General features: G+C 37.7%; 1 protein-coding gene across 2 annotated transcripts in view; it reads right to left on the bottom strand.

Annotated features, from left to right (window-relative positions):
* Positions 1–18,905, bottom strand: part of LOC112862002 (uncharacterized) — a 314,201-nt gene that overhangs the window by 232,991 nt on the left and 62,305 nt on the right. Inside the window, exons 4-6 of one of the 2 annotated variants that reach the window (XR_015251544.1) lie at positions 13,367–13,536; positions 6,146–6,199; positions 3,629–3,683 (exon numbers count right to left, since the gene is read on the bottom strand). The exons of the other annotated variant lie outside the window; for it this stretch is intronic. The gene's annotated coding sequence lies outside the window, so the exon portion shown is untranslated. Of the gene's footprint in view, positions 1–3,628; positions 3,684–6,145; positions 6,200–13,366; positions 13,537–18,905 lie in introns of those variants that run through there. 2 annotated transcript variants of the gene reach the window in all.

Below are 18,905 nucleotides of genomic sequence, written 5' to 3'. Positions count from 1 at the left end.
CATGGTAAGCATGTAACAAATACTGTTACCATTATTAGTAGTATGTAAGGTATTTTTTCTATGTAAGTTGTAAATTTCTAAATATCTTTTAAAGTGGAATATGTATTCTAGTTGGGAACTCCTGTAAATTCGCTTGACAGGAAGTTACGGGAATACGTTCAATTTGTATTGAGTAGAATGATAGATTGTTCTCTTTCTACACAGCTAATAAACAGTAAGAAATAAGCATGATGTTAAAAGGCAGGTGTTTTTTTTTTTTTGACACAAAACATCTTTTGGGGCCAAAACATGGAATTCACTTTCAGGGAATTATTTATAGTATTTCCCTCTGAAAATTTTAAGAAAAGAACAATTAATTCCCTTTTCTAGATGACTTAAATATTCACTGCTGAAAAACAGAGTATTAAACAAAGAGAATTTTATGAGGTTCCTTTGAACCCTATTATCCCATTTTTTAAGTTTGTTTATTTATTTATTTATCTTATTTATTTAGAGACAGAGACAGCATGAGTGGGGCAAGGGAAGAGAGAGAGGGGGAGAGAGAGAATCCCAAGCAGGCTCTGAGCTGTTGGCACAGAACCCGATGCAGGGCTTGACTTCATGAACCATGAGATCATCACCTGAGCCAAAACCAAGAGTTGGACCCTTAACCGACTGAGCCACCCAGGTGCCCCTTCTATCATCCCATTTTTATACAGGTTTTAGTGATCAGGCTCTTGAGAAGGTATCTCTCTAGCCTTCCCTGTTTGGGCTTCATGAAGGCTTTACTTCAGCTCAACTTCCCTCTACCTAATATGATTTTTCAGGGGATGTGTAGCATTTCAGTATCTGAAATGACTGATGGTTTCTAGTACCTCTCATGGTTAATATAACCTTATTGTGGTGGACCAAGCCCAGGCCTACTGTGGCTAGATGATAAGTGAGAAGAAGTCCACTGTAGTATATTAACTGTGTACGGCAAGGAATCTCCTAGATGGCAGTAGATTCTGTGACTGCTAATGTGTCCCTCTCCCAGCCCATTAGTACAAAGGTAATCGTCTGCAGTAACCCTATTCAAAGGGGTTAATGAAAAGGGGACAGTTGTCTTGCCCTTGTGACCTGTGGATCCCTGTTAAGGCCGCACTGACCTCTCCATTGACCCTTTGCTATGTCACATCAGGGAATGCTAAAGAACCAATCTATTCATTGTGTCCTCTGTTAAGTATCCAATACACTGCTTGGCTTAATAGTGAACCAAAGGGAAGGAATTTGAACAAGCAGAAGTTCTCCTAACCCAGATCGACCGTTCATCAGCCTGTCCTAGTTCACTTAAGATTTGAGGTTTAGACTGGGTTTGACATTATGCCAATCCGACCGGATGTGTTCATTACAGTTGATTTGGGTCTAGAAAGTAACATACATGCCAGTCCCTGTCCTTCCCCTCATGCCATTTCAATAATACCTGAATAATATCAACAAGATGATAGCTAGCAAAAACAATAATGTTTCTATAATCCAGGCTCCAATGGTGATATTTAGGAACACTTCTTTTTCACGAGTAACGCAAAAACACAAACTGAGTTATCAAAAACCATTCTCCTCCTTTAATGTGAGAACCTCTCTAATTCTAAAGCTGTTTTCCCCATTGAAGAAAAAAGCCTTCCCCCTTCCCAGCCCTTAATATATCATGTATTGAGCAGTAACAATGTGCCAAATTCTGTAAAGGACATAATATTTCAGCATTACCTATGGGCTCACAATCTACACTCCAGCTGGCTGCAAGAGCTAGAAGCTGTCACCAGAGATTTTTTTGCACTTGGGGGTGGTCCAATGAAAAAAATCCTTCCCATCAAAATTGTTAAGTCCAGGGCAGCAATATGTTCTTGAGAAGTCTTCAGAAATGTTCAGGTGACATTGAACCATTCCAGTCATAGCATGGAGGGGATACAGTACAGAAATAAATCAATCCTAACAATGCCACAGATTCCAAAAAAATCAGAGTGCCTGCCTATTCACCACCCGACAATCACAGCCAGTGACAGCCCAGAGCCTATCCCTTCGGTCATGCCTTGGACCATTAGTTGCCTATGTCCCTGAAATTAACCTCTGAAAGGAGCATTATGCTCACAATGCACAGGGCAGTTCTGAATTAAATCTCTATTGAGAACCACAGTGGACAATTCTGAGCCCCCTCCTTTCCCCCCACTCTTTCCTCTTTTTAAATGCCAGAACAATAACATAAAGTGTTTTTCTGGGTATTATTTCATGTTGTCTCTCTCCTCTTTTCTCCCCACCTCCACCTCCCCACCAAGTCTAAAACACTAAGGATCTCTGGCCTCAAGGGTGCTAGTCTGTTACCTTAGAGACTGTTTCTTTACAAGGCAATAGAGTGGCAGAGGGCATGCCTTTCCTGCTTACCTTGGCAACCATGAATTGCTGAATGCTGTTCTCATGAATGCAAATCATTCACTACCATCTGGACATGCCCACAGGTATAAACATTTTTTTCAAGAAAGGACCAGGGAACACACATTGCATCAATAAATCTCTTGAATGACAAACAAAGCTATCCCATAGGATGGAACATTATGACACTGAAATTGATACAACATGAGTCTCTAAGGGCATTACTTCTAGTCAAGGTCAAACTAAATGTTCCCTTTATACATCCTTCAGCCTTATCAGGCAAATGGCACAAGGCAGGTTGGGAATGAGGTAGAAAGAAGGAGGTAGGAAGAAGCCGTCACTATAAAATGGAAGACCACTGAGGTTGACCCAAGAATAAATCTCCCTTCAAGAGTCTAGGAGAGACTATTCATTTCCCACTAGTATTTCTCTAGGTGGAAACCCAAGAGAGGTGATTATTTTTCTCCTTGGCTTGGTGAAATAAGACTGGCACTAACCCCATTCAAAGGCATTTTTATGTTCTTCATAGACAAACATTACAGATGAAATTCTTAACATATTTACAAGAACATAGACTTTGTGCTTGTTTGGGGCTGGAGGGGAAGAGGATGTAACAAGGGCTCTTCTATGTTTTCCTATAAACAAAGTTGCTATGAACCTCAGAATTCAGTCATACTCAGCTTTAAATTTAATTCTTTCACGTGTCTACTTTTCTACTTGGAACTTGTTACACTTTGGTGTGACACTTTGAAATAATTTACAAACTTCTCAGATATGGTGTCTTTTATATACATATATCACGCTCACTCACACACACATAAACGGAAGGAAAATATATACTTCTAGCCACACTCAAGCTTATATAGCCGAAATAGAATCCCTCCCATGAACTAAGGCTTCGCATAGAAAGAGATGAGGGAAGAGAAATCTTAGGCGAAAAGCAGTCAGTGATATTCCTGACATAATAACAACAACAAGAAAAGGCAGGGGGGCAATAGGAAGAAAGAACACACAACTGTGGGCAGGGGACAAGCGGGTGTCAGAGTTTTCCTAATTTTGCTACTTGAAAACAAGACAAATCTAGGAATCCTTATGGACCGATGGGAGAACCAGAGATGTGGCCACGTACATTTCTACAAAAATTACATCATTTCTAATACCCCTGCCACAACCGCTGAGTAATCTGGTTGGGTCTCAAACACGACTTGAGATGAAACCGGTAAGGGTGGAACAACATACCCTCTTGCCATAACAAGAAAGGTTATTTTTTCCTTCTTTGGTGATAAAGCTTTCCAGTTCTGTAAAAAAAAAAATCTTTGTTTACCAGATATAAAAATGCTCATTTTCAAGCTGTTAAGCTGACCTTGGGAACTTTCTTTCCCTTCCCCCTCCGCCTTTTGCCTTTAAAAGTTCAGGATGTCTCAAACAGTAACTGTTACATTCTGTCTAGCAAGCCTGGACTGTGGACAGTGATCTAACCTCTTGGAAAAAACATGGAGTTCACCCAGAAAGTGAGAGAGACATTCTCTCGCCCCAGCCGCCAGCTCATAGGTTTCAAAGCTCTGGGACAGACCTGATGAACAGCTTGGGGCTCCAAGCATGTAAGCTGGCAGAGGCCACCCGAACACAGAAAGCACTTCAGCAGGTATAAACAGCAGCCACACACCAGGCCAGGCCCCAAAAGGCAGGCAGTGACGGGGGGAGAAGCCAGGCCACGGGCCCCTGCCTGCGTCACACTCCCTCAGACCTCTCCTGTGTCTGGGGATACATGGAAAAAGAGCAAAACTTCCCAGCTGGACTGCAAGTGGAGGAAATCAAGTCTCATTAAGTGAATATAGAAATACGTAGCCTCTTGGCAATAGAAAGGTCTTGCTGATGCACACACGTGCATGCTCACACACACACACACACACACACACACACACACAGTCGCGACAGTAAATCACCTATATTCATCTTGATTTACTTGAAAGCAGCAAATTTGGCCTTTGGTAGGATGGGTAAAAAATAAAGTCACTTCTTTTTCCTTTGGGGATTTTGCTCATTTGCCCTACAGTATTCTCAGTGTGCACACTTCAAGGGCCCACCATACTCTTAAAACATACTTGGCTTTCCATATATTAACATCTATTGCTGGCCACTAATCTCAGTGGTTCCAGATCATTATGTGTGAGTGTGCATTTGGAGAACAGATGAAAATGTCCCCATCCCTCAAAGAGAAGGCCATTAAGCTTTTCAGACATAAAGGTACTGAACTTCCCTGGGAGCATTCTCTCTGCCCATTGATCTTTTAAAGCTAAACTACTATTATAATGTTACTCATTTACATAACAATTTTCTAACAAGAAGGAAGTACAGTCCACCCTCCCAAGACAGTTTATTATTCCTATGTCTTCTTACAATGGGAATTGTTTATTTTTTTAAGTTTATTTATTTATTTTGAGAGAGAGAGAGAGAGAGAGAGAGAGAGAGAGAGGGAGAGGGAGGGAGATGGTGGAGAGGGAGAGGGAGAGACACAGCAAGAAGCGGAGGGGCAGAGAAAGAGGGAGAGAATCCTAAGGAGGCTCCACTCTGTCAGCACAGAGTCCAGATTTTATATGGTATCTTTATTTCTTAACAGCTTTATGGAGGTATTGACATACGTTAAACTGCATTTATTGAAGGTGTAGGATATATTTTCATATATGTATGCACAATGGGAGCATTGCCAGAGCCATGATAATGAATAATCCATAACCCCTATGTATAGTTTCCATCGGCCCCTTGTACTCTCTCTCTCCCAGTCCTACGCAACTTGCTATCCCCAGGTGGGCACTGTCATTTGCATTTTCTAGAATTTTATATAAATAGAATCCTACGCTTGAACTCACAAACCATGACCTGAGCGGGAATAAGAGTCGCAAGTAGACTGAGCCACCCAGGCACCCCAGGGAATTGGTTATTTTTAAATTTATATTTCTTTGTACTCTCACCCCATTTTGTATTTGCCCCATTTTGTATTTAATTGTGGTTCACTCAATAAACTTTATTTTGATAACTGGCAAATTATTGTTTTGCACTTACTCCACTAGCATTTGTTGGTATTACAGATATGAGTATTTTACATTCCTATCATCAAGAAGCACAGAATCTCTTTGGAAAAATGGACTTCAAAACTGCACATTATAAAGTTTGCCTTTCACAGTCCTTAAACTACTCAAATATTATTTTCATTAACTGCCATTAAAGTATCTATGGAAACACACACCATGTTTTGAATTCTAAGCTGAATTTTATGTGGTGACAAGTCACAGAAAACATGGTCTGTGCCACACACAGAGACTCACAACCTACCTGGGTGGGTTAAAACCTATTTCACTTGTTTCATGCTTTATATGGAAGCTGAGACTTCCATGAAATGGGCATCTCCTCCAAAAGCCACAGAATCACAGGATGTTGTAACCAACAACAGCTAATAAGGTATGTGTGTCGATACCTGCCATCTAAATTACACATGACAGGATGGGACCTGTCCAAACTGGGAAAACTGTGTAAGGCCATCCAAGCCATTTTGATTATCAGCTCTGACTGGGATTAAGTAGAAGAAATAAACTTGCCCATGGGGGTACTAGCTTCTGCCTTTCTAAGTTATCAAAATCTGAACACGTATAAAGTACTTCGTAATAGGTTTACTGGTTTCTATTTTAATTCTTTATTAACTTAACGGTAACTTGACCCTAAAAACACTATTAAACCTTCTTCATAATAAAGTGGTCCTTACCTTGGTTTTGGACACTCCTACATGACTTTCAAATCTAGATGAAGTGATTTGGACCTTAAATAAAAAGGTTTAGTGTAATTAGATATTTTTTAATGGATCTACAGAGCTAATCAACTTTATAAGAGTCTGAAAGAAGTTGTTCTTTTTTTTTACTTATTTGTAAATCAAGAAAGTGTCAAACTTCATAGGCTCATTCATTTATTGTATCCTTGATTTAGTTATAAAGTGGATCCAGCCCTAAAGATTCCATAGATGTCATCAAGATTCCATAGATATCATTTTACTGAAATTAAATACACAAATACAAACTATATATTATGGTAGGAGATCATAGGCCCTCAACTAAGAATGAGAGGATAAGAGAAATACAATGAATGATATTCTGCTATTTTTACCTTGGCTTTTTCTGTTAAGTCTTCTGCAAACTGGGTGTGAATCTAGATTTATTGAATCCAGTCTACATCAGGCATTTTGTGAACCTGTTGATATATATTATTTTTTATTGCTTATAACAATGCTATTCCCATGTGTATTGTTATTTTCCTATTGTAGATGTGGAAACAAATTTGGAGAATAAAGTATTGTTCTCAATGTCTCACACTGCTAATAAGTGATGGAGACAGGATTCCAACCTGGCTATTCTAAGAGCTGAGGTGTTTCTGCAATACATTGTGCTCAGTACAATGCATTGTGCTTAATTCTTTACTTCAGACCTCGATATGCTCACATACACCATGTCTGTTGTTACAACATGTATAATTTGTACATGTGTGATATAAATATCAGCCACCAACAGGAAACACCACATTAAAAATAAAACATTAAAGGCATTACCATTAAAGACAGGAAAAAGATTCAGATGTGTATTATCAACACGGCATTGAACATTATTCAGGAGACTCTGGGTAATGCAAAAAGACAGCAATAAAAGGAATATACACATTGAAAAGAAAGAGACAAGTCGCTTTTGCAGACATTATGATTATACATCAAGAAAATTCATGAGATTCAAATAAAAAAATCATTTCAGTAAGCTACTCATGTTTATGATAAATATTTTTAACAGTTAACATTTTTTTCGTTTTATACCGAAAATAACCAGTTACTGGCATAACTGGAAAATTTCCATTCACACTAGCAAAAATAATTTAAATGACTAAAAATAAGTTTAGCATGAATAGGTAGAATTTATATTTAAAATAAGAACTATAAAACATTCACGTATCACACACCAAAAGACCTAAGCGGAGATATACATTCCTAGAGAAAAGGTCTCACTCTTATGAAGATGTAAACTGTCTCCAAATTAATCTAGAAATGCAATGCATTCCCAATAAGATTGTAGACGACACATGACAGGTTGATTCTAATACATCAGAAATGCAGAGATTATGTTTTAAAGAAAAAATGTTATTTTTCAAACCCACAATAAATAAAATAGCATGGTTATTAGCACAAAAGTAATCAAGTAGGCCAGAACAGAGGATACACAAATAGAGCCATGACTACAAGATAATTTAGTATATTGTGAAAACATTTGAGTTCAAGGAAGAAAGGATGGAACTAGAGATTCCCACATTTGAGGGGGGAGGGGTGTGGAATACAGCCTTCATCAGCCCACTTGAAAAATGAGTAAAAAATACGATCAGGTAATTTACCTACACGGTAATACAAATGGGGGAAAAGCAGTAAGTTATATAGCAGCCTTAATATATGCCCAAAAAATAAATTCTGGATGTCCAAGAATCTTATGTAAGATTTAAAAGTATAAAATTGATAGTAGAAAATGAAGGAAAATACATTTATAATCCTAGAGGAGGGAAGCCTTCCTACACGAGATATATCCTTTAAAAAGCAATAAATGAAAAAAAAGGCAATAAATGACCAATCTGACTACATCAGCCATAAAACTTCTATATGGCAAGATATATAGGCAACGTTACAAAACGACAACAGCATGAGAGGAAATATTTTAATTATAGATATTACAGACAAAATATTAATACTTAATATATATAGCAAAAATCAACGAGGCCACATCAGTGAAAAAAACAAACAGCTATATCAATGACAGAAACAGAAAAATGGGCAAAGTTTACAAACTGGATTTCTACGATATGGAAATGAAAATGACCAAATGAGTAAGCAAAGCTGTTCAACCATATTGTAAGCATTAAAATAAAATAAAAATAAAAACAACTTTTGGGCTGCCTGGGTGGCTCAGTCGGTTGAGCATCTGACTCTTGGTTGTGGCTCAAGTCATGATCTCATGGTTTGTGGGTTGGAGCCCCACACTGAGCTCCATGCTGACAGTGCAGAGGCTGCTTGACATTCTCTCTCTCCCTCTGTCTCTCTGCCCCTTGCCTGCTCACTCTCTCTCTCTCTCAAAAATAAACTTAAAAAAATTAAAAAAAAAACCCTTTGCTACAAATGGGAAGAAATTGTAATAATAATCCTCATGAATTTATAAGGAGGCAGGGATATGGGTATTATTGCCCCTTTGGAATATAAATTGGTACTGACTTCCTGAAGGATAATTTGATAATAGTTTTACAATCAAATGTGTATTTCCTTAAACACAGCAATCTACTTTATTGGTAGCTTCTTACAGAATGTGAACAAAAGAGTATGCTTCAAAAGTTTCATGGTAATTTTGCTGTAATATTGAAATGGTAATACCCTACAGGTCTATCAACTGGAAAATTATTAGATAAATAAAGCACATGTATACAATGGAATGCCCTAGAGCAAATCAAAAGAAAGAAGAGGATGTAGCATTTGCACACAGATCTAAAAATACAGACATTAAAGTAAAAACATGCCACATATCATTCAGATTTTTTAAAAAGGAAAATAAAAATAAAAACAAATTAGATGAGTAATATAGAGAAGGCTATACATCTGTGAAATAACAGAAAATATATACACTGATCTCTGCCTCTGGTTCCTGATACAGAGCTCCCAAATCCACTGGAATTACCTGGATGATAGAAGGCTCTTCTGTTCTAAATGAGGCGATTCTTGGTCAGCCCTGGATAGCCTCATGATAGGGGCTGGTCACCAGAAAGACTTTCATCCCCAAACCTTGTCCTCCAGAAAGGGAGAATGCTAGAGTTTGAGTTAATGAACGTTCATGCCTTCAAAGTGAAGCCTCCACAAAAATCCCAAAAGTACAGGGCTCAGAGAGCTTCTAGAATGGTGAACACATCCACATGCTGGGAGGGTGGCATACCCCGGCTCCGTGAGAAAAAAAACTTTTACATTTATGAACCTCCTGGACCTCGCCCTATAAATCTCTTCATTTGGCTGTTCATCTGTATCACTTATATCCTTTTTAATGAGCCAGTAAACTTAAGTAAATGGTTCCAAGTTCTGTGAGCCATTCTAGCAAATTATCACACCCAGGAGGGGGTCATGGGAATCCTAATTTATAGCCAGTCAGAAGTGTAGGTGATAACCCAGACTTGCTGCTGGAGTCTAAAGTAGGGGAGGGCAGTCTTGTGGGAACAAGCTTAACCTGTGGGATCTGCACTACCCCTGGCTAGTGCCAAAACTGTACTGAAATGCAGGCCACCTTAGTTCTCTCTCACTCTCTCTCTCTCTCAAATAAATAAACTTTAAAAAAAAAAGGACTGAGTAGAGGAGAAAACAGAGCTTTTCATGGACAACATCAAAATGGGAAAAGGACTGGGACAACTGGAAAGAGGGCCAGCATTACTAGTATTTGGTGCTTTTAAGAATGGACATGCTACCTATATAACTTTCAAAAGCTTTAATGTTAATTCTCCCCCAAATTAACAAAAAGTGCAGTGCAATACCAAACAAAACTCCATTTGTTTTCTTTTTAGAACTTGACAATTGATCATCTGGGGAAAAAAAGCTGAAAGTGTAGCCAACACATTTTTGTTAAAAGACTAATGAGGGAAAGCTCATTTACCAGACCTCAGAAACATACTATGAAGTTAACATAATTAAGACAGTGTGGTATTGGTCCAGAAAAAAAGGCTGGGAGATCAAAGGAATAGAATAGTCTGGGAACAGATCCATGCATGTTAGTTGGGACCTTTTGGGTTACAAGTAGCACTGGAAGTCTAATTTGCAAAACAAAAAAATGCATCAGGCAAACAAAAAATGTAAAAGTCAATCCAAGTACACCCACGATGACAGCAACATTATTTAAAACAGTCAAAAGGTGGACACAAACCACATGTCTATCAACAGGTAAATAGATAAAATGTGGTGTAATACACAAAATACTACTCAAACTTAAAAAGGAAGGAATGTCTTTTTTTTGTTTTTAAAGTTTATTTATTTTTGAGAGGGAGAGAGATAGAGCATGAGCAGGGGAGGGGCAGAGAGAGAGGGAGACACAGGCTCCAGGTTTGAGCTGTCAGTGCAACATGGGGCTTAAACTCACGAACCTCGAGATCATGACCTGAACTGAAGTTAAACGCTTAACCAACTGAGCCATCCAGGCACCCCCAAGGAAGGAAATTCTGACAAATACATAATACAGATGAGCCCTGAAGACATTATGCTAAGTGAAATAAGCCAGTCACAAAAGGACAAATTCTGTATGATTTCACTTATATGAGGAAACAAATTCATACAGACAGCAAGTAAAATGGCAGTTACCAGGGCCTGGGAGGAGGGAGGAACAGAAACTATTGTCCAATAGGGATGGAATTTCAGTCTGAGGAGATAAAAAAACCTTCTGGAGATGGATAGTGGTAATGGTTGTACAACGATGTGAACGTGCTTAACGCCACTGAGCTGTACATTTAAAAATGGTTATAATCGTAAATTTTATGTAATGGATATTTTACCATAATAAAAAAATCCACAGGAAAAACAGAGATGCATCTGTGATTACTGAATCAAGAAATCCAACATAGCCTGATCTCTCTTTCCACATCTTTTCATTGCATTTCTCGCACTTTTCATTTTATTTATCTGTACTACAAAACACACTTTGGTAGAAAGCACAAATGTCAAGTGGCCCCTGAATTTATACTCAGAGCTTCAAATTCTCTCTAGTCCCAAGCCTGAAAATCCCATGCAAGGGACTCACTGATGCAACTCTAATCAGGTATCCACACCTGAACCAACTAAATATGACTTAAAAGATGGAGTCACAGTGAACCAAGAAGATGCCTGCCACATAACAAATGAAGACAATATGTGAATTTTTTGGCCATCAAATTAGCAAATAATAAAAAGGTAGCTAATATCCAGACTCTGAAAAGAGGACAGGGAAACATCTTCCATTTCAGATTATGATGGAGCACTCCACATCGGACTAATACCTGTACCAAGATCATCTAGATAAGATTGAGAAAATGTATCTGAACACAGCTAGAAGGTGTCAAAGGGCAGCCATATCGGCCAATATCTGGTGCAGGGATCTGAGGTCAAGCAAGAAGCTATGCTCTAGAGCTGATGAGACAAAAATTAGAGTTCAGAGCTACCAAGGAAAATACAATTTGAGGATCCAAAACTCCAGAAAAAAGGGAGAATCAGAGGGGCACCTGCGTGGCTCAGTCAGTTGAGCATCCGACTTCGGCTCAGGTCATGATCTCACTGTGGGCTCGAGCCCCACACTGGGCTCTGTGCTGAACACTTGCTCAGAGTCTGGTGCCTGCTTCAGATTCTGTCTCATTCTCTCTCTCCCCCTCCCCCACTCACACTCTGTCTCATTCTCTCTCTCTCTCAAAACTAAATAAATGTAAAAAAAAATTTTTTTTAAATGGGAAAATCAGAGAAGTAGGAAGATGATAAATGGAATGAAAATATTTTAAAATCCTTATATGTTTTTCATAGGGTGTTAAAGCAGCTCTAATTAGGTAAGGATATATGAAATAAGCTCTAGGGTAACTTCGAAAAGGATAATAAAAGAAGGCATAAATAACATGATAAAATTTTTTTTTAAATATATTTAATCTAAAAAAGTGATGAAAGAGGAGAAAACGAAAGACCTAACCAATAAAAAGGAAAAAAAAAAGTGTTAGAGTAGATTTAAACCTCAATAGTAGTTTTATTTAAGTGTAAATAAACTACATATTCTAATTCATGGGAAAGAGTGTCAAAACAGCTATATACTGTTTAAAAGACAAGTCATAAATAAAGGACAGATAAAAGATGAAGTAAAGAGATTAAATAGTTAAATAAATAGTTAAGCAATGAAAGATGGTATATCTGTAGGGTATTAGACAAAGACAAAAATGTTAAAGGAAGAGTTATTTCAAATAGCTTAGTTTATAACGATAAAACTATATATATATATATATATATATATATATATATATATATATATGTATCTGGTAACATAGGTTCAAAATATATAAAGCAAAAACTTAATAGAAATAAAAGGAGAGATAGATAAATCCACAATAACAGATACAGATTTTATTTTATTTTATTTTATTTTATTTATTTATTTATTTATTTATTTATTTATTTATTTATTTATTTATTTTACAGATACAGATTTTAAATGCCTCTTTCAATAACTGACAAAAACTGACAAAATAATCAATAAAAATATAGATCGTAACACCAAATTAGCAATTTGGAATGTCAACAGAATCCTCCACCTAACAACTGCAAGATATATATTCTTTTCACCTGCAAATGGGACATCCTCCAAAATTTACCATATTCTCAGCCTTAAGGCAAATCTCAAAAATTTCAAAGGAATGATATTATATCGTGCTATCATGTCTACTGACTATAGTAAAAAAATAAATTCTTGTTATATACTAGCAGTAAACAGTTACGTGTGTGTGTGTGTGTGTGTGTGTGTATTTGCTAAGAAAGTAGAACTTCTTTAGAAAGTAGAACCAAGAAAAAAAAAAGATAAATCTATGAGGTGATGGATGTGTTAATTAACTAGATGGAGGAAATTCTTTCACAATGAATACATATATCAAATCACCACAATGTACACCTTAAGCATCTTACAATTTTATTCATCAATTATACCTCAATAATGCTGAAATTTAAAAATATATTAAATGTAAACAAGTTAATATAAAATATAAAAAAACATGAATATCTAAGAATAAATGTGATTAAATATATCTAAGACCTCTGCTAGCTTTACCACTGAAAAGTCTAAAGAAATGGAGAGTTATCACACTCAAAGTCCAAGAAAGCCTGCACTACCAGATATGAGGACTTGTTATCAAGCATGTGGTTTTGACAAAAAAGATAGAGGGGCACCTGGGTGGCTCAGTCGGTTGAGAGTCCGACATCAGCTCAGGTCATGATCTCGTGGTTCGTGAGTTCGAGCCCTGTGTTGGGCTTTGTGCTACAACTCGGAGCCTGGAGCCTGCTTCACATTCTGTGTCTCCATCTCTCTCTGCCCTCCTCTGCTCATGCTCTCTCTCTCTCTCAAAAATAAATAAACATTAAAAAAAATTTTTTTTAAAAGATAGATAAACTGACCAATAAAACAGGATAGGCCAGGAAAAGATATCTATAGAGTCATCTGATTTACAACAAAAATGTCACCATAGTGCTTTTCAATAAGTGGTACAGTCAATTGGCTACCTATACGGGGGAAATATGAGTACTGATTGCTTTATTATACCACATAAAATCAATTTACAACGTATTATAGATCTGAAAAAGAACAGTGAGACAATAAATCTCCTAGCAAAAACAGAGAATGACTACATGGCCTTGAATAGGCCAGGATTTCTTAAGCAAGACACGGGCACTAATTATAAACGGAAAGACTGAAAAAACAAACTTCATCAAAATTAAGAACTTGTTGTTTTATAGACATGCTTAAGAGAAAAATATCTCTAGATAAAATTAGATATAAAATATCAAATATGGGTTATCATATACATCAAGGACACACACCCAGGAAAAAAAAACTCCTATTAAAATAAATAAGAAAAAGACAAGCCATTTTTTTAATGGACAAAAGACCTGAAAAGGTACTTCATAAAAGAAGACCTCCAAATGACTGATAATCATATGACAAGATGCTACTGTTATTAGTTATTGAGAAAGTACAATTGAAACCACAACTGTATACCATTACACACCCATCGGAATGATTAAAATTTAAAAAAATAAATAATACCAAGAATAGGCCAGGATGTACAACTGGTGGTAGCTTACACTGCTGTCACTGTGATAAACTGGCCCAGTTTGGAAAACTTGGAGAGCTAAATGCACACCTACCCTATGAACTAGCAATTCTACTCTGAGGTGAATGTCAGAGTATGTGTGTGTATACATACTATGTATATATCGTATATATACACATGCAGTATACAAATTAAAGATATGCATGCATACATATGTGTGTATGAGTATATATATATCTATATATGTATACATGTATATGTATATATGAGTATATATGTATATATACTCATACACACACATACACATATAGGCAGACACACACACACATCAAAGGCATGTGAAAGAATCAAAATAGTGTTATCTGTAACAAACACGTAAAATGTCCATCAATAATACGCTGGGTAATATACGATGTATTTCTAGAATAGCATACCGAAGAGATGAATGAAATACTGACCTCTGCCACAACACAGACGGTAATCTGATATAAACATAATCAGGTGGGAGAAGCTAGATATAAGTGGAGAACCCTAGTACACAGTGATAGAGGCTGGATGGTGTTTACCTTCAGAGTACGAAGAGCAAACAATGGCTGGGTGAGGACTCAAGGATGGCTTCTGTCTTGATCTGGATGTTGGTTACACAAATGAATTCACTTGGATTGAGTCAATACAATTACATGTATTTTTGTATAGGTATGTTATGCTTCTACTGAAGGGGGAAACAAATATCCTTTATTCACTTGATTATGGGCATATGCCTTCATAGAACCTTTTACAAGGGCAATTTGTTAATATTTATCAACTGAATAACTTCATTTCTAAAAGTCTGTCATATGGACATATTCACTACTAACAAATAAAATAGAATAATAAATAATAACTTTCTGAAGCACTTATGTGGCTTGTATTCCTTTAGACACCTTGAATGTATAGGTATATGTATGTATTAATGCCAATAAACCAGTAGGAAGGTGATGTTATCCCATTGTACAAAGGTGTGAACAGCAGCATTCCTTGTAATAGTAAAAATTAGAAATGTAAATAATCCCCAAAAATGAAATAAATAAATATGAGCTTATTCTTAAAATAAATCAGGAAAATATACATGGAAATAGGTTCATAATTTGCTAACAAAATAAACGCTGAGGCTAACGTGAGTTATATTAGAGCTCATTTTGTTTCAAGAACTAAGATAAAAATACACATACCTATGTAGAAGGACACAAATTAAACTGATGAATTTGGTTATCTCTGGGAGGTAGGATTGTGGGAAGGACTTGTACTTTGTAGTTTATATATTTCTCTATTTACATAATGTGTTACAAGGAACATATATAATATTCATGCTCAGAAAAAGTCATTCTCCATTAAAAGCAATAATAAAGTCTTTATTTTTCCATTCTTGAGCTCAGTCAAAACTCAAAGCAATGTGACAAAAAAAAAAAAAGAAAATAGCTCATCTTAAAATCTATCTAATAAAAATTAAGTGGAGGGGCGCCTGGGTGGCGCAGTCGGTTAAGCGTCCGACTTCAGCCAGGTCACGATCTCGCAGTCCGGGAGTTCGAGCCCCGTGTCAGGCTCTGGGCTGATGGCTCGGAGCCTGGAGCCTGTTTCCGATTCTGTGTCTCCCTCTCTCTCTGCCCCTCCCCCGTTCATGCTCTGTCTCTCTCTGTCCCAAAAATAAATAAACGTTGAAAAAAAAATTAAAAAAAAAAAATTAAGTGGAATATATCTCAACACTCCTATATCAAAATCCCCTCACATTTTCTTCAGCCAAATTTTAAGAGTGATCTTTAAATCCTTTTCGTCTTAACACCATTCAACACCCAAACTGGTGTATGGTAGCGAATATTTTTCTACCCTCTTTATAAGAAAACTATGTCTATGCTTCTTTCCTCTTTGTTGGTGATACTGAATGGAAACTTTAACTCACAAGGTTTAAAAGCAGACTGTGCGAAACAACGCAAGTGTGAAAACCATTAGTGGCAAAAGCATTTGCTAAATACTGACATCTGACTGCGTGATAGATCAAGTGTAGCAGCTTTCAGGTATCTGATTCTAAAAATGAAGGTATATGGAACAAAAATAAGAAATCCTTGGCACCTAGGTCAACAGAACTACTTCTGACAGAACTGTTGTTTGTCAGCCTTACCTAACTAAAAAGGAATGTTCTGAAGAGTTGGATTTCAAAATAAGTGGCCAAATTGCAAGACACAAACAGTGTGTTTATATGTACACAAAAAATTTAGGGAAATCCACAGCCAGGAGAAATGCATTTTAAACCCAAGTGTTAACCATGCCTCCCCTCTCATTATGGCCTTCCAATTACCCAATTCATCAAAAAGATAGATTGCGAGCCCTTTAGCATTCATGCCTAAGAGGTCGGAAAACTCTGGCGAGAAGGAGAAGAAAAAGAACAAGGAAAGAGAAAGAAATGAAAACAAACAAGAGACTTGAAGGAACCGTGAGCATCCAAAGCCTGGCATTAGATTTGGCAACAGGTGAATTTTCTTTGGAGGGTATTAATTTTGTAAGTCAAAGCTATTGAAGCCCGACTTCCCGTTTAGGGTCTGGAAGGCATAATGCACAGGGCTCTTGCTCCAGCCCTCCCTGGGGGCTGTATTTTATCCAACTCGTCCCACCCCCTTCACTGGCTCCTATTTTAACTGCAAAATCTACTGGCCAAGATCATTCATTTAGTCTTGCCACATACTGTGCGGAAGTCTATGTCAATGTTAATCTGGCCTTCCCGGATGAGCATACATGGCTGTACTAAATGCACAAGCCTACAGTTCCCAAAAATGTCTCAAGATACTTTTAAATCTCAGGGAAATGCTCAATACCCTTTTGCCTCACAACTCAGTTGGAAACAGACTAACTGTCATTCATTTATAAGACTTTTATTCACCACCCTTTATTTTCATCTTACTCTTCCAAGATTTCTGACTCCAACAATCTTTGGACCACAATGGAATCAAGCCATCATATTTTGTTAATATGTACATTCTCCTAATCTCTCTCTTAAAGAGCTCTTTCACACCTTCTCCGTTTTTCTTCCTAAACCTCGATTCTTCCTATATTCTCTGCCATCAGTCTGTGGGCTGCCTATGACCCTGGATGATGCCAACCCTTCCATTTGTGCCCAGCTCCCAAACCCTCCTGGCCAAACCTCCCTTCTCGCTTCTTCATGGCCCATTTTCCCCCATTCTACTCACTATTATTCAAAAATAAACATGCTATCACTTCTCAGCCTTTTGGCTAAGATCAAGTGCAAAAACAAACATGCTAGTCCTCTCATCTTTCAAAGCCTTCTCTTAATACCCCTTTCCTCTTTAGGTACTACCTTATTTCTCTTCCCTCTGTGCCAAAACTCTCCCAAGTGTCATCTATTTTTACTGCCTCCAATCCACACTTTGAGACACATTTTCTCTCGATCTCACTTCAAAGAGCACCCCTCCCCCACACCACTTCAAGAAGTTGCTTTAGTCAAGGGCATTGAGAGCCTCCACACTGCTAAATCTAATAGTCATTCCTTGATCCTAATTTAATTAGTCAGTTTTCAACATTTAACATACTCGGTCACTGCTTTCTTCTAGAAACACTCTTCTTACTTGACATCTAAGTCAGGGCTACTCTTCTGGTTTCCGTCTTGCCTACTGTCACTTCTCAGTCTCCTTTCCTGGTTCCATCACCTCCCCCAAAAAGCAACTCCTCCAGAACCCAGTCAGTCCTTGGTACTCCACTCTGTGTTTACTTACTCTCTATGTAATCTCACCCAGATACATGGCTTTAATATCTTCTATTTGCTAAGCTCTCCCAGATTTAAATCTCCTGACCTGTCCTTGGAACTCCAGACTTAAATATCCAGTTGCATACTTGACACCTTCAGTGGGATATCTAACAGGTATCACAAATGAAACTGGTATAAACCGAGCTCCTTCCCACTCTACCCCTAGTCTTTTCCGTCTCAGTAAATGGCTACTGCATCCACCCACAGGCCAGGCTAATAAATCCTAGAGTCTTCCTGGACTTCTCTCTTTCCTTCACTGCCCCCTACCCCATGTTGAATCCATCAGAAAGCCCCACTGGCTCTAGTTTCTAAATATATACAGAATCTGACCAGCATTTACTATCTTTGCTGCTACTTTCCTGGTCCACACCAGTATCACTTTCATTTGGTTTATTGCAACAAACACCTAACTGGTCTTCCTACTTCCACCCTCATTCCCTCACTCTATATTCTCAATATACCTGACAGAATGATCTTTTCAAACATGTTGAGTCATGTCACTCCTCTGCTCAAAATCTTGAATTGGCTCCTACGTCACTAAATGTGGACATAAGGAAATCCTTATTGTGACCTCCAAGAGCTTCCCTATCATGCCACCTTCAACAGCCAAGAAAACAGCCAAGTTTTCTCTCTGACCTCATCTCCTACTACATTACCCTTCCCTGGCTCTGTTCCAGCCACAGTAGCCTACTTACTGTTCCTAGAATAAGCCAGGTTCACTCTCCTCTCACGACCTTTGTACTTGCTGTTACCCATTGCCAGGAATACTCTTCTTATCTAAGATAGAAGGATAGCTTACTACCTTATTTCCTTCAAGTCTTCACTCAGTGAGACCTTCCCTGAATCTCATAGTTAAAGGTTCTAC

Source organism: Puma concolor, chromosome B2 (genome assembly GCF_028749965.1).
Source record: "Puma concolor isolate L17-30 chromosome B2, mPumCon1.1.hap2, whole genome shotgun sequence".
In the NCBI taxonomy this organism is placed as follows: Eukaryota; Metazoa; Chordata; class Mammalia; order Carnivora; family Felidae; genus Puma; species Puma concolor.
The sequence above is the reverse complement of the archived record's forward strand: the minus strand, read 5'-3'. Positions and strand labels throughout refer to the sequence as shown.